Raw genomic sequence first — 17,426 nt, forward strand, 5'->3', positions numbered from 1 at the left:
AAAGGACTCTTTGTATATTCTGGATATTAGCCCCCTATCAGAATGATGGCTGGTAAAGATCCTTTCCCATTCTGTAAGGCTTCCTCTTTAGGTTATTGATAGTTTCCTTTGATGAGAAGAAACTTTTTAGTTTGATGTTATCCCACTTGTTTATTCTTGCTTTAATTTCCTGAGCTTTGGGGGTTTTGTTGAGAAAGTTACTGCCTGTGCCAATATGTTGTAGTGTTGAACCTATGCTCTCCTCTACTAACTTCACAGTCTCAGGTCTAATTTCTATGTCTTTGATCCATCTTGAGTTGATTCCTGTGTTTGGTGAGATATAGGAGTTTAGATTCATCTTTTTACAAATGGTTAGCCAGAATATACAAAGAGCTCAAAGACTCTACACTAGCAAAACAAACAACCCAATCAAGAAATGGGCAAATGAACTAAATAGACACTTCACAAAAGAAGAGATACAAAGGGTCAATAGATACATGAAAAGATGTTCTTCATCACTGGCCATCAAGGAGATGCAAATCAAAACTACACTGAGAGTCCATCTAACCCCAGTCAGAGTGGCAAGCATAAAGAAATCAAACAACAATAAATGCTGGCGAGGATGTGGGGAAAGAGGAACTCTCTTACACTGTTGGTGGGAATGCAAACTAGTTCAACCATTATGGAGATCTGTGTGGAGATTTCTAAGAAAGATGGGAATAGATCCACCATATGATCCAGCTATACCACTCCTGGGTATCTTTCCAAAGGGGTTGAATTTAGAGAAATACAGCAACATATGCATACCTATGTTCATAGCAGCACAATTTGTAATAGCCAAAATATGGAACCAACTCAGATCTCCATTAACAGATGAATGGATAACAAAACTTTGGGAAATACACACAATGGAATTCTATTCAGCCATAAAGAAGAACAAAATTGTATCATTTGCAAGAAGATGGAAAGCCCTGGAGAACATTATGTTAAGTGAGATCAGCCAAGCACAGAAGGAGAAGGTACATATGTTTCCTCTAATATGCCCAAACTAGGAAACACAGAGGATACCAGTGGGACTCCAGAAAATGGAGGGGAAATACCAGCAAAGTTTGAATGGAAAGATAGGAGAGGAGGAAGGCTGATCTTGATTAATGAGGGTCTACATCTGAACATGTGTAAAATTATGAATAAGACATGGTTAACCTGGACAACCATTGGTGGGAGGGGGGAAGGGAAAATGGGGGTGGGGGAGAGAGGGCACCAAATATAGTTTAAATATATACTATTTATGTTCAATAAAAAAATGTTAAAAATTAAAATAATAAAAAATAAAAACTGAAAAAAAATTAAAAAGGACTGACTAGACAGGCTTAGGAAAAATCTGTAATCAAGAATGACTTGCTTTGGATAATTATCTATACATTGAGTTTGTGGCTTTCAATATGGAAGCAAGTGTGACACCTGCTCTTGTTTCTCTGTGCAGTCAGTGTGTACATCATGTACTGCGGTAATAGGGCAAAAAGGTGCTTTCCAAACTGAGATAACCCAAAAATATATGGTCATCTTGCATAGTTGTGGTCCCCAAGTAATTTAAACTTTAAGACATTTCTTTAAGTTGCTGATTGACTTAAAAATAACCTTTACATCTGACTTTCACATCACAAATATTTAGGACAACTGTCTGATTTAGGACAACTGTTACAAATAAAATATATACTTCATAAAATTGCTAATTTTTCACCATAAAGATTTATAATCTTATAGATTTATTCTCCTATTACTGCGTGTCTGCCTGCCTGTGCCTACCTTCCTTCCTCCCTTCCTTTTTTCTTGCCTTCCTTCCTTCCTTTCTTCCTTCCTTCCTTCCTTCCTTCCTTCCAAGAGCAATTTTTAAAGCCTTGACTCCTTTGCAAAACTTTTCTCCAACAAATCACTTTATTTTACAAATAATTTTATCTTTATAACCTAGTAGTGGGAAGACACTTTTTAAAATATCCAAAAAGCATAAATCATATCATAAAAAATGATCAATTTGTTATTAAGATAAAATCTTTCAGCTCATTAGATAAATTAATAGGCAAATAACTATATAAGGAAAGATATCTGCATTTCTTAAGACCAGAGAAGGAATTTACTATTCAGTGAAACTTCTCTAAAGCCAAGAAAAAGAAAAATAAGACAAAATACCAAATGGAAAAATCACTGAAAGATAAGATTTTAGTAGACAATCTACTTTTAATCACAACTATATGAAGATACTAAAAAATGTGGCAAATTTGAAAAATTCAGGTTGAAACCAGATAATATGCACATCTACCTGAATCATAAAAGCAGAAAATGTATAATAACAATTACTTAGACAAACTTAAGAAGAGAGAATTCTTGTACATGCATGAGCTAGTGCAAATCATGTTTTAAAAACTTAATCTTTAAAACCAATCCTACAACATTTATAGAGTTAAAAGTGCAATTAATTCACAATATTGTAAGGAACATAACGATTTTTCATTTTGTCACATTCATAGTAGTTGAATACTAGAGAAAAAGTAGATGCACTTTGCTTGACTAAGGGTTAAATAAAACATGCTCACTGCATATTACATAGAGTAGATCTGCAGCAGCTAAAATCAACATGTGAACACTCCAAATACATGCACAATAATGTGTCCAGTGACAAGTGAAGAAGAAATAAGATAAAAACATGCAGATCAAAATGATGCACTAATTTTATAAAGATGCATGCATGCTTAAGAAAGTATCAAGCTACCAGATGGGATCTTATTGGTGGAAAGTGGGAAGAGGTAAAGCAACCAGAGTGGGAAAATAAAATACAAAAATAAAACAAGTGATGAAACCTGTATTGACTGGTGGTGGCAATGTACTTTGAAATTAGGAGCAGCATTTTCATTTTCATATGCTGCCACCTCTGGTCCCACCATACTGAGCATCTTACATACATTCCCAGACTAGCTTGTTTACAGCCTTCTTTTTTGGAAAACAAAAGTTACAAAGTATCCCCGGCACTTCCATCACCTCCTTATTTGTATTGAACACCCTACAATTGCACTTGACTATCCAGGGGAGTCTACTATGGCTCTCAGGGATAGTCCAGCATCCCCCCTTCAAGGAGGTCAGTGTGGTGAATTTAGGGTATGTATGTGAGTGCAATTTGCTTACTATGTTGCTAAGAGACACACATTCTTTTTCAGTCTCTATCTCTCACCGTGGAAAAAAAGGCCTTCACCTTGATCTTCTACAAATATTGTCTAACAAGAAATGACAAAGAAAGGAATTTCTGCCATATAGTTGAGCTCTTGCAATTTACCTGAAGTGATCTGAAAGGTCCCAATGTAAAGGACACTTGGAGTCGGTGTGATGTATGCCTGTAATACCAGTTATTTGGGTGGCTGAAGCAGAAGGGTCACAGGATTAAAATTAGCCTTGGCAATTTAGTGAGACCCTCAGCAACCTAGCAAGAACCTGTTTCAAAATAAAAAGTAAAAAGGGCTGGGGTGTAGCCCAGAGATAGAATGTCCCTGGTTTCAATTGCTAGTACAATAATAATAATAATAATAATAATAATAATAATAATTATAATAATAATAAAATAAAGGACTCCTGAAGTTTGGCAAAGACGGAATTTTTCTCCCTAGCTGAGAGAGTTTAACAACTTTATTACTTATTTTTGCAATGTGTTGAAGGGAGAATAAGCCTTTATATTGACTTCCTGTAACTATCTTTCATTATTATGTTCATGTGACCTCATGATTAAAAAAAATCTATTCATTGATTACAGACCAGACCTTTTTTGGCTTAAACTTAAGGATCACTACTACTGCACAGTAAAAATAGAAGTTCGTAAACTCTGCCAAACATTCAAGATGGCTTTGGACTTGGATGTACCATAGTACTCCATTACACTAATTTATATTTCATTGATGTGAAATGAAATGTAAGGGCATTTTTACATAGGAACTGTCCAGACATAGGTAACTCTTTCTAATCTCTATTAACATTGTTTAATTTTTTTTCTAACTGATGTATTTTAAGGACCAGACACAGAGCATCCAATTAACCTCAACAGTAGAGAGTTGCCTTGAATCCATAGTGCTCTGAATTCCAATGAAGTAAAACAAAACCTTTTTGTTTTTGTATCTTAATGAAAATGTATGAATGCAAGCTTCTTTTTTCTGTGACAAAAAGGGAAAGTCAGCCATTTGAGTATGTATTAGTAAATAAATTGCACAAAATTTAGTGGAATGTAAATCCTGGGTCTGAGTTTGTAAGTTAGAGGAAGAATGTTTACTTCATCAAGTTCAATCATCTAGATAAGCAGAGATTGATTGCCAATCCCTAAAACCCACTGGCTGAATTCTCTTGAGGACAAACAGTGACTGAGTCTAGCTTTCTTAATCATGAACTAGGTATAATTTTTCTTGTATGTTTGAAGGAGTAAGTGAGATAATACATAAAATATTTGTTTACCACACATAGCACATGGCAAGTGTTGTATGTACTATGATATCTAAAGTTTTCTATTCTCTTTGTGTTTTGATATCTGATTTTGTCACTTTTAAGAGTACATGATATGTGACAGAAGTATAAGGGTAAAAAAAAGTGTTAATGTTAATTTTCGAAAGATGACACATCACACAGAAATAGATTTTCAGATTTTGCTGTTTTGAATAAGTCAATATTTTAAAAAATATGGTGATCTCCATAAATGGAATCCCCCAAACCAAGCATGATGGTGCATGCTTGTAATCCGGTAGTTGGGAGACTGAGATCGGAGGATCACAAGTTCAAAACCAGCCTTAGCAACTTAGTGAGGCTCTCAGCAACATTGTTTCCAAATAAAAATTAAAATTGGCTGAGGTATTAAAATTGAATACCTCTGGGTTCAATCCCTAGTACCACAAAATAAATAAATAAAAAAACGAAATCCTGGAGGACTCGATTTTTTTATATTTAGTTGTGGATTTACATTAATTATATAAATTATAACGACGCTATCTCAGAACTTATATCAACCAGTTTCTAAATGGAATTTTTTTTGTGCCAGTAAAGAGCATGAAATTAAGCCAGGCTTTGTGGCTCAAACCAATAATCCCAATACTAAGATCTTAGGTTGGAGGCCAGCCTCAGCAACTTAGCAAGACCCTCAGCAACTTACAGAGACTCTGTTTCAAAATAAAAAATAAAATGGGGCCAGGGGTATGGTTTCTAATAAGATTATGAATATGAATATTTACATTTAGGGGAAACCTGCTCTTAAAGTTTATTCACCTAAGACGAATAACATTGAGAAAGATGTCTTGCTTCTGGGATGTTAGGATATTTTTGTATAACAAACTTCTCCCAGAAGGCAAGATTTCTTGGTAGTTTTTGGCTAATATGGTAACAACTCAGGTCTTTCAAATCAAAGTACCTTAAAAAGGGCTCCTAGTTTTTGTCACTTTCACTAATCTATGCTACTGATCAAAATTCCCAAAACTTTTTATTTCCCTATAATCTATTTCATTTATGGTCTTGGAATCTGTTGTTAAATGCAGGTACCTCAGGTATTAACCAATAACTATTCATTAAAGTCAGAGTACTGACTATTACATTGATTGCACTTATCTTTCTGGGCTCTTCAAGCAACCAACGTGGGCAAATGATTGTCAATGGGTCTCTTTCATTTCTGCATTTCCTCAGTGAAGTGACTCAGTGAAGTCACTGAGTGCCTTTAGTTCTAGATGATCTTTTCAAGGATGTTTGTGCAGCAAAATGCCTTGGGAGATAGAGATGTCTTTCTCCGAAGCAGAAGTTTATTTTCCAAACCAAAGTTTGGCTAGGTTTGCTTGCAGTCCATTGTAAAATACTGATGTTTCCTAAGCTTGGATTTCCTTATCAAAAGCCTTTTATGTGCACGACACCCACCGAGGCCACTGGCATCACATCCTTGTTTAACTTAAGGATCCTAAGGAACTGATCCGACCATCAGCACATGCTGCTTGCTGAACGATGAGTAATGAAGTCTTTTGCCTCTGAGTAAGAGGTCTCATATGTTCTGACAGCACACACAAAACTGAGATAGTCCAATTTGTTAGCTTTGCAGGTAGGGCAATGTTACAGATTTTTCACAGTTCCTGCCAGGTCATGAAGGTGATGCCACTGTGCTGGGAAAGTAAAGACAGATGTAGAAGATGGGGCAGGCTATGGAGAGTGAGCACACATGGGTTGCACTGCATGCAGAAGTAGGTAGGAAATGATGACTACTGGAACCTCCAAGGTAAGTGGAGGAAGATAGGAATTCAGAAAGAGAAGGAAGGAGGCTGCAAGAGGCAATGGCCCATTTCATCCCTTTAAGCTAATAGTCAAATGGCTTTTAGTTCCTTAACATGCAGATATAATGTCTCATGCTTAATCTCAATAGTCCTAGAATACAAAAAGGAAAAGTTTTGTTGCCAGTTCATGCCTTTGAAAAGTCATAAAATAAATGGCACAAGAATGGGCAATTTTTTAAATGAAGAGAATATTGAAATGAAACAATTCCATCACAGAAAATAATTTCAGCTAAGCTAAAATTCTATGTGAATAAACATGAAAGAAGAAAAAAGTTGGGCATTCCAGATCAGGCATGTCCATCCCATTTCCTTCGCTCCTTGTTCACACAGACATCCCTGCAGAACTCCTATCAGACTCTGCCAGGCTATGGCTCAAAATCTTCCAAGGCATCCCCATATAGCTCCAAATATACCCACATTTTCTCGGCATGCCAACAGGGTGCTCTGTGACCTGGTCCCTTGCTGTTGTCCTGACTTCCATTCTGATGCTCTGATCTCCCTCCCCACTGCCCCTCTCCCCTTGCTGTTCATCTGACACCCCACATTTCTCTCACCTTGTGGACTTTGCACTTGCTGATTTCTTAAGCTACTTTCCTTCCTAGAATCCCCTTAATTTGTTTACTCATGTCTTCCAGGTTTTTTTATTAAATTATACTTTTTAAGAAAACTTCTTTTGGGGGGGGTAGGGTAGTAGTGGAGATTGAACCCAGGTGCATTTTATGTCTAAGCTACACCCCTAGTGCTATTTTATTTTGAAAGAGGGTCTCAGTAAGTTGCTAGGGGCCTTGCTAAGTTGCTGAGGCTTGCCTTGAACTTGCTATCCTCCTGTCTCAGCTTCCCACGCACTGGGATTACAGGCTTGTGCCACCATGCCAGGCAAGAAAGCCCTTACTTGACCATTGTCGATAAAATAGCACTCATTCCTCCAACTGTCCTATATTTTATTCTCTTTCATTACACAACAGCACAAGAATTAATATATGTACACAGTTACACATAACATATAAATTGTGTGTTACATATAAATGCACACATGTACCCATGCCTAGGCTGCTTCCTCTGCCGTGTGCATGGTGTCTAAACACCTGCTCCGTATGTGTGCTTGATCAAGTGACATCTATCAGTCAGTAGTCAACCATTATGTCCTCATTTAAAGTTTTGTGAAAAATTTTATCTTTGTGTACAAATAAAATGCCTATAAAGTTTACTAGTCAAGCAAGGCTAGAGAAATATTTCTTGCAAATAAAAGGCATACCGATAATCCCAGTAGGATGTAGGTAAATACTGGCCATTTTAGGCAAGCCAGATGGCAGAGACATCCTATTCTTAATATTATTTTTGTGTTGGGGATTTAATCCAGGAGTATTATATCTCCAATCTACACCTCCAGTCCTTTCTTATTTGTTTTAAATTTTGAAATAGGTGGGAAATTCAGGAAATAGTCCCTTTCTATTCAAAGAGCATCATTTAACCCCTTTTTTTGTGCCTCCCTTTAGGCTTCAAGACTTGCCCTTTAAATCCTCTGTGAAACTTCTGAGATTATGCCTTATAACCCAGAAGAAGTAGTCATCATTGTCTCTTTCTCAGAATTTTTGTTCCTATCTTTTATTCATGATCTCACATGATAGAGCACAGTACCTATCTCTAATTAGACACTCAACAAATCTCCACCAAATTCATTAACTCGTGACATGAAGCTCTAGCTTCTGGCAGGAATGTTTTATCTATGTGAATGGAGTTTGGGTTGGATATCAGATCACAATGGCCACTAACAGGTTGATAGAGAGTTTAAATCAATGGTCTCCTGATCAAAGACCTGGTCCTGACTTTATTTATCAGATGTAAAGGTCTTGACTTTTATATCTGAATAACTTTCTATATTGCAAACCTCCAAGGGAAATTTAACTGTTTTTTCTTTTGACATTTCCTTTATTTTTTTTTTTTTAACCAATTTTACATTCTGAAGGCAAGAAACCAATTGCCCATCTTTCCAGCAGTCAATTGAGCTACCTGTTTTACTCTCCTCTGGAGCCTGGCAATTAGCCACTGCTAGAATCCCTCTGGTAAGGCCTCTGGGAGTGCTTTTAACAGCATTACTCCTTCAATTTGCTCTGCTAAGGAAGTCTTCACACTTCATTAACTGAGTACCAACCTTAGCATAATCTTTCCTGAAAGTTTTCTCTTAGGCATGGAGAATTTCAGTCTTTAGGCATTGGAACTCAATCACATAGGTCTTTGTTGTTCTTGCTCTTGTTTTATTCTTTTTTTTATTTTTATTAACCAGAGGCCCATCAAGTGTCTAGGACTAATCTCTCTTGCTAATAAAAGTAAAATTTCTCAAAAAGAAATGAGTACATGGATAGGCACAGTGGCACATGCCTATAATTCCAGTATATGGGAGACTGACACAGGAGGATCACAGGTTCAAGGCCAGTCTTGGCAACTTGGCAAGACCCCATCTCAAATTAAAAAAAAAAAAATTATGAGGATGTAGCTCAGAGGTAGAAGTCTCCTGGCTTCAATCTCCATTGTTTCCCCATTTTAGCAGTACATAACCATGTGTGGTTTTGGGGGGAGAAGAGGAGACTTCAAAATCATGAACAGTCATTTTTCTCCAAGAATGTTAAAGGAAAATTGAGAGTAGAAACCACAGTCTTATTACTATTCATCACAGAACATAACTCAATATTGTATAAATACTAAGCTTTCAAAAAACACTTAGAGTTAATATGCTAATGTGGTAACTACTAACTCAAGTGGTTAGTTAAAATTGAGACGTGACATTAATGTAAAATTATTTCCAAAGACAATATATAAAATGAGACTATAAAATAACTTATTAACAATTGCTAAATTGATTAAACATTAAATGATAATATTCTGAATATAGTAGGCTAAGTAAAGTACATGCTGAAATAAATGTCACATTTCTAGTCTTAAATTTCATAAGGAGTAACAAAAGACCTAGAATAGCCAAGGCATTTCTAAGTAATTAGAAACACGCAGGCGGCAGAACAATTCCTGACTTCAAATTATACTACACAGCTATAGTAATAAAAACAGCATGGCACCGGCACAAAAACATAGACCAGTGGAACAGAATAAAATATATAGACACAAATCCACACATTTATACCCAATTGATTTTGGACAAAGATGCCAAACACAAACATTGGAGAAAATAGCCTTTTCAGCAAATGGTATGGAAAAACTGGTTATCCATTTTCAGTCCATACCCCCACCCTGAACAAGAGTCAACTCAAGATGGATCAAAAACCTGGAAATTAGACCAGAGAGTGAGGTTATTAGAAGACAGCATAGATCTAACACTTCAACATATATAGGCACAGTTAGAAACTTCCTTACTAAGACCCCCAAAGCTCAGGAAATTAAAACAAGAATTAATAAATGAGATGTCATTAAACTAAAATGTTTCTTCTTATCAAAGGAAACCATCAAGAGTTTAAAGAGAGGTTGCAGGATGGGTGGGAGAAGGTCTTTGCCAGCTATTCAAAAGATTTTGCCAGTAATTTTATAATAAGTATTATTTTTGTCTTATTTTCATTTATATAGAGCTGTATTATTTTATTTCTCAAAGTTGTTTTCCATATTTAAATATTTGGTTATATATTTTCTGGAATAAAACTTGCTTAGTATTTTAGAAGTAATTTGTGATTAACTTCATCATTTGTTAGACAAAAGAGATTCTGAAATGTAGGCTATCTATAGAGAAGAATAAAAAGTAGGGTATGTATGTATGTATGTATGTATGTATGTATGTCAAAATAAATACTATATATCTGGAAGTAGTCATTTTGTTTTTATTTTCAAAAAATTATTAACTACCTATATGAGTATATTCTATGCAAAATTTTAATATACTCACTCACCCAAGATTAGTGTAAATATGTGTAATTAAGATAAAATTATGTTAACATACTTATTAAGTACTTTGTGGCTTATTTATAGCAGTTATTTTCGAAGTCATTGTGTTTTAAGGCCTCTTCCTCTCATGTGCAATCAGTGATGCTCAATCCAACTTAGCCCACCTTACCAGCCTTTGGGTTGTACTTGTCTTTCAATGGAGGAGGACATGTTTTTATTTATTGTGGAACTATTTTTGTGTGTGGTACTGGGGGTGGAACCTATAGGCCTTCTACCTCTGGGCTATACGCACAGACCTATTTTATATTTTATTTGGAAACAGGGTCTAAGTTGCTGAGAGCCTCACTAAGTAGCTGAGGCTGGCTTTGAGTCTGTACAATCCTCCTTTCTCAGCCTCCCAAGCGCAGGGATTACAAGCGTGCTCCAAAACGCCCGGCTATTGTGGAACTTTTTAAAAAGACTTGACCTATAGTAAACATACATTCCAAAGGCTGTCTAGCCATGCATACAACACGCACAGTTTCAGAGAAGATAATCCAACTCTAATATATTATTATATACTATTATATATTATTATGTACTCTCAGCTCATGTATTATTTCTAGACTCAAATGAAGGATATCTCTAGGCTGTGAGTAGGTTCTTTAACTGAGGGGTTCACATGTGTCTGAAACTTCCATGATTTGAACACAAAGAAAGGAAAATCAATACTCATTTTTACCTCTTTTTCTTTTTCCTTGTCTCTCAAGTAGCTTTGATTGCCATATTATCTCTCTTCAGTCTATGCTTTCTTTGACATTAGCACTCCAAACTAAATCCCTAAGATGCAATCCTCAATTTTCTCATTATTCATATCAGTTTTAAAACCTTATTTTGGCTCTGTATTGAAAAACTGATCGTCTTTCATTCATAACAAATTATATATTATTACCCTCTAATAATGTAGGCCAGTGGTTCCTACACTTCAGCCTGCATCAAAATCACCCGAACATTTGTAAAAAAAACAAAACAAAACAAAAAAAAACTAAATTTTTAGCAGGGGCTGGGAGTGGGAACATGAGCATTTACATTTCTAACAATTTTGTGAGATGCTGCTGCTATTCTTTGCCCAGATACCATACTAAGAACTACTGATAAGCAAAGATGTTGGGGGTCATGATCACCATGACAACCTGTTGGAAGTTTTACCACTGTCAATACCAATTTCTGGTATGTTATCTGTCTATTACATTGCAATCAAGATGACTTAACCACCCTGTGTTAAATCAAGGTCCTATTTGATCTATAAGCTAAAACAGTGAGGACTGGTGGTTACATCTAAGAAGTTTTTTTGTTTTAATGCTTTAAAGTGTGAAGTAACTGGTTTATGCAAAGGATTATTCTTCTTTATTTCCAGGTGTGTGATATATGTATTTGCCAGGTGTGGTGATGCATACTTGTAATCCCTGTACTTGGGAGGATCACAAAGTCAAAGTCAGCCTCTGCAATTTAGTGAGGCTCTCAGCAACCTAGTGAGATGCTGTTTTCAAATAAATAAAATTGGGCGGGGGATGTTGCTTAGAGGTAGAATGACTCTGGTTCAACTCACAGTACCAAAAAAAAAAAAAAAAAAAAAAAAGGAATCTATAGAATACTTCTTAGAACTGCAAGGATTTGTCCTTTTTGACCAATATAGAAAAAAATAAATAAATCCTGATAGTTTTTTTTAACCATCTTTTTAAGCCAAAGAGCAGAAGTACTAGTTTGTGTACTTTTTCACAAATTCAACTCTTTAAAAAACTCAGTCCTCTCTTGTTAAAAAGCCTGTGGGTTCAACACGACAACCCTTGTGATCTTATTTCTACCTTCTTTCCACTTTTGCCTTTTCTCCTCATCTTGTTATTTGTAATTATTATGATGACTCAGTTTTATTGCTATTTCAGCAGAATTATGGATGAGATTTTTTTTCCGTCACTGGAGATGGAACCCTCGGGCATTCTACTTCCGAGCTACCACCTCAGCCCTATTATTTTTTTTTTATTTTGAAACAGGGTCTCACTGATTTGCAAAGGACCTCACTAAGTAGCTGAGGCTGGCTTTGAACCTGTGCGATCTTCCTGTCTCAGCCTTCCAAATGCTGGGATTACAAGTATGTGCCACCCTGGGAGAATTTTTAATTGGGTCTTAAAACCCCTAACCCTCATAAAGGACATTAGTGTTAATAAGATACAATGCCACGAAAAACTGAGCTACCTGTAGCATTTATAATACAAAACAAAGTGATGTACATAGGCCGTAGAGAAACATTTTTTCTAACATTTTTGGAAGTATATGTCTGAATATTTTCTTTCTTTTGTAATTTAGTTTGGAATGGAGTTTATCAACTGATATTTTGGTCATAGTAATTGAAGGGAGATATTATAAAATTAATTATAGCAACTTTAAAAATATTTTTTCTAGTAATATCAGAACTGAATGCACTACTGTGAAAAATAATCTGCTCAAGGAGGTTCATGTCTTGTGACCATTTCTTTCCCTTCTGGATTGTTTAAGATGTGTCCAGGTCAACCTTGATTTCTGAATGGATTAATTTAGGACTTATCTATACTATAGCTTCCAGTTTAGAAAATCAAAATGATCTCAATCAGTGATGTAAGTGGTGTCCCCCATGCCAGTTTCATCTGTCTCCAAGCTGCCTAAATTCCTTCAAGTACTCTAAGTATCCTTTCACTTTTAAGTGACTCATGGTTTAAAAAAATAAACTGTGATTTTTTAAATATAGCAGCTCATGTACTCAGATGGCTAGTGCAGAGAAAATGGAGGGAGACAGTGAAAGGAAATTGGAAGTGTTAAGAATCTTATCCATTCTTCATATCATTTTCCCCTTGTTCTTATCTCTGTATGAAGTCTTCGTGTGGTTACTTTTTGAAGACAAAGAATAAATGAAAATTGAGCCCAGCATCTTACTGTTAAGGAAAAGTAAGTTCCAATATGCTGAATTATACCAGGTAAATATCATATTTATCTTTCTTATTTTTTCTGTTCATCTTGTAAGTGTGGCATCTGAAATGAAAAATGAATAACTAAAAAATGACAATAAAAAGCACTAAAATATCACAAAAATAATGCTATGTCTTTCTTTAAAAAATGGAAGGTGAAAACTGTTTTCTTCAACTTTCATTAACTGCTCTTTCATTAAGTGCTCTTTTGAATATAACTACTAAAGATATATATGTATATGTGTGTGTGTGTGTGTGTGTGTGTATAATCATAGTCATAAATTGCATGAGGATAGAAATTTTCACACCAAAATATTACTGCTTTTGAATTCTTTGACAAAATTGAGCAGATATTAATAAAAAAATTTGAAATAGTGCATTGCTATGCACTTTCAGTGAAATAGCCCACAGTAGATGCATAAACGAATATCTGATAAATTGAACTTTATATCCAACTATAGTTTGTTATCATTATAAATATTCAAGCTTGTGGGGAGGTTGTAAAATGCAATTGAAAGAGGGAATGGCAGATTTCACCCAGATATAAATATATCACATAACCCCACTCAGAAAACTGTCCTCTATCCCACTTATCTACTGTCCTTCATTCATCTCTCAGAGTTAAAGGAAGCATTCTAGTGAAAATCAGATTCCTTGAAGGCTGACTTAACCAATTTGGAAGGCTTAAGCACTAGCAAAGATCAGTCCTCTTTTAAATAATTCTCTACTTATTATTGTCCCATATATACATTATTTGGAAGTTCAGTGGAATTATGGAAACACTTCATTCTTCCCTTCTCCATCTTTAATATCAATATTTACTACTGGAAAGATTCTCAAGCTGGTTCACTCTGCTTGAGCATCTGAATCCTCATGCCTCTACCTGGCCCATGTCTACCTCCTCTGTGGCCATCCATGGGAAGTCTTCTCTGTCTGGTGCACAGAGGAATGCTGCTGATGATCTGGTCTACAAATATAGCAGATGACCCACAATTATGAATTTGATGTATTTTTACTGTCTTATATTGGTGTGGCTAAGTTAGATTTAATAATTTTCAGTTGAATCGTTCAATTAGCAAATGCATTCTTTACCAACACCAAATTACAGAGCAATATGAATGCTTCAAGAAAAATATTACTCTTAAGACACTAGAGCTGGATATAGTGGCATGGAACAATAATCCTAGTACCTAAGAGACTGAGACAGGAGGATTTCAGGTTCGAGATCAGCCACAGCAACTTGGTGAGGAGCTCCAAAACTTAGAGAGACCCTGTTTCAAAATAAAAATAAAATAGGACTGGAGAGTAGCTCAGAATTAGAATGCCTCCTGGTTCAACCTCCAGTAACCAAAAAAAAGAGAGAAGCTTTCTTGTGTTTTATATTCATATTATCATAAAATATTTAAGTATAGAAAGCATAGTTCACGTAAAGATTTTAGGTTTTCTATCTCTGATCATGAGGGAAATAAATTGGCATTGGTAAAATGATTGTGCTTACCACTGAGAGCTATCTTCAAGTAGACTCTGTTAGGTTCCTCTGACAACCCAGCATTTTTTAATATAATTCCCTAAGAATTTGAACATATATTCACAAAACATACACTGTCTGATTACCTATCTGTTTACTTACATTTCAGTGACCCTTTTAATGTTCCTGAACACAGAATCAAAGGGCCAATGGGACTGCAGTTGAAGCTGCTGAATCAAAGGAAAATTGCTCTTCAATGTGCCACCCTTCCATGGTACCATATACCTTGATGTGTTGTCTTGAACACTCCATTTAGAAGCCAACTCATAAAATAGCATGTTTGTGAGATCTTGCATAATTCATTTAACCCCCATCATGAAACATTATGATGCGTATTCATGTTTGAACACCTGTGAGCATTCACTCTGCGCACTCAAACCTTCTTAAAAACTACTTGCCAACCACACTGTGCTGTGATTGTTCTGTTGGAGCTTTGCATCAGGAACAGCTGCAAGGGAAGGGTGACTTCTCTCCTGATAGTGAGTGGATACTGTTACGGCCTTTGGACCTGATGGGTAGGAATAGACACTGAATGTTTGCCCCCAACCCTTTGGAATTCATATGTTGAATGCCTTATCCTAATAGGATAATATGTGGAGATAGGCCCTTTGGGAGGTAATTTAGGTCTTGAAAGCAGAGCCTTCATGGATGAAATTAGTGTCTCTATAAAAAGAAACAAAAGAGAGAAAATCTCTCAGAGACATCTGAGGACACATCAAAAAAGCTGCCACCTGCAAATCAGGAAGAGGGAACTCATCACACATGGAATCTGCTGGCACCTTAATTTTGGACTTCACAGTCCCCAAAGCTGTAAGAAATAAATGTTGTTTAAGAAACTTAGTTCATGGAATCTATTACAGCAATCAGAACTGACTAAGGCAGGGAGTTAATGCTCGAACAGGAAAAATTTTAAATTTTGTGGGGTTGGATAATTTTGAGTTTCATCTTCTTTGAGAACATGTGAGACTTGGGTAGAGACTCAAAGGTCTCTCTTCATGTGGCAGGCTGTGGTGATGTCATTGGAGGGAAAGGCTGCACCTGTCCAGGAGAAGGCAGGTGTGGATGGCACACCTTGTTCAACCTCCACTTTCTAAAGGTTGGAGATGACAAAGCAAACCCTAGCACTACAATAGTCAGTTCCTTGAGCAGCCCAATCTGAGGTGGCCATAGGGATTTCAGGGTCCGGGAAGCTCCTAGGGTAACAGGAGTGGGATCATTAGGAATGGTCCTTAGAAGAGGCAGCTGTGCCTGTTACAGTAGGGGTCACAGCAGTGATAGCACCATGATGGCAAATCAAGAAGGCAGGAAGAGAGCGACTGAGCTCTCAGGGTGCTGCCTGAGGAACTTGTGGAATTTCTTCTGAGGTGTTTTAAGAGAAAAGTTCTCCTGAAATTTTCTATTAATGGAATATATAAAAGCTTTAACTTTACTTTTTTAAAATTTTTAATGTGTATGACCCAGGCCATAGCAAGGTGGCTAAAATGTAGTGCATGTTTAACCAATAATATTTCAATTACTTATTTTAAAAAGTAATTTCTTTTTTAAATTTTTCTATTGGTGCATTGTAGTCATACTTCTTAATGGGATAAAAGACTTGTGGAGATATACATGCACACATCATCCAATTAGCCCTTACCCAATCCCCACCCCATTCTCTCCCCATCCCTCCTTCCCATGCTTGGCTTAGTGACTGACTTTGATATGTTTGTTTAAATACATCTGAGCTAGGTGTGATGGTGCACACTTGTAATCTCAGCATTTGGGAGGCTGAGACAGGAGGATCCGGGTTCACAGATAGCCTTGGTTACTTAGTGAGGTCCTTTGCAACTCAGTGAGACTCTGTTTCCAAATAAAGAATAAAAAATAGGGCTGGGGATGTAGCTCTGGGGTAAAATACCCTTAGGTTCCATCCCTAGTACTGCAAAAACAAAAAACAAAAACAACAACAAACCCCCCCCAAAAAAACTACTTTCTGTTTGCTAGAAGGAAAATGATTTCTATTAATAATAATTCTCTGTTAAAGATCCTTATGTTGTGTTTTAAACATATTTATTAAAAGAGAAATTTGTTTATGTAAGAGATGACTATTAAAAGACAAATGCCCTGTGTCTTATAGGACTGATGATCCTTTAGTGTTTTGTTCAGATAGTTCTGTTTTATTTAGTGCAATTAAATAAAATTAAGCAACTTGGGCTGGGTGTGGTGGTGCATGCCCGCAATCCAGGTACTTGAAAGGCTGAGACAGGAGGAGGATCACAGGTTCACTGCAAGTCTCAGTAATGTGATGAGATTCTCAGTAACCTAGTGAGACCCTTTTACAAAACAAAAAAATAAAAAATAAAAAAATAAAAAGAGCTGGAGTATAGCACAGTGATAGAATGTCCCTGGGTTCAATCTCCAGCGCCACAAAAAGGAAAAAAAAGTAAGTAAATGCTTTATGCAAGGTGTTTGTTTTTCATTATTACAATGCAGGAGCTGCTTTATCTGGAAGTTTCACTCTTTAGAAACTATTTTATCTTTGTTACTCTTTGAGTGAGATTTCCTCTAGATGGATTCAAAGTTTTTGCCTAATTTAAAAACCTTAACAAATCAGATGGTCATTCCCTGTCCTGTAAACAGAATTTTATTCCCTTAGCTTTAAAACGTATTTGCTTCCCTATAGGAGTTAAGATTAATGAGTTGCTACACAATATAAAATGAATCTCTCTAGTTAATTGAGATGGATTT

This window comes from Muscardinus avellanarius, assembly GCF_963383645.1.
Source record: "Muscardinus avellanarius genome assembly, chromosome: 8".
Lineage (NCBI taxonomy): Eukaryota > Metazoa > Chordata > Mammalia > Rodentia > Gliridae > Muscardinus > Muscardinus avellanarius.